The following is a 511-nucleotide window of genomic DNA, read 5'->3' as shown; positions in this document are numbered from 1 at the left end:
AAAAAAAATATTAAGTTGATTATTCACTTTGTCTATCCCTCTAATCGTTATCTTGATATTAAAGATAATCTGCTTTAGTGAAGATATCCCCTTCCTAAGAGCCAGGGTTTCGGATCCGGATCCGCATATTTTTGAGTCCAAGAATCCGGATCCGGATCCGCAAAAAAATGCGGATCCGGATCCTTGGACTCAAAAAATGCGGAAAAAATGGAAAAATCTACCTAAATTTATATAAAATCTCAGACATTCTCTTGATGAGAGCCAATCTTTAAGGTTTAGGTTCAGACTTGAAAATTAAAAGTATTTTTGACTTCGAATTAAAGAATAAATTTTTTTTTTTAAATTTGGTGATTTTATTTTTATTGTCAAGGATCCGGAACCGGATCCGGTAGGATCCGCACTGACCAAATTTTGAGGATCCGGATCCGCATACAATCAATGCGGATCCGAAACCCTGCTAAGAGCAAAATACAACTTGGTATGCCGTTCGTCCTTAATTCCATAGACATAT

This window comes from Acartia tonsa, chromosome 13 (genome assembly GCF_053477335.1).
Source record: "Acartia tonsa isolate MP-2025a chromosome 13, ASM5347733v1, whole genome shotgun sequence".
In the NCBI taxonomy this organism is placed as follows: Eukaryota; Metazoa; Arthropoda; class Copepoda; order Calanoida; family Acartiidae; genus Acartia; species Acartia tonsa.
This window is presented reverse-complemented; position numbering follows the sequence as displayed.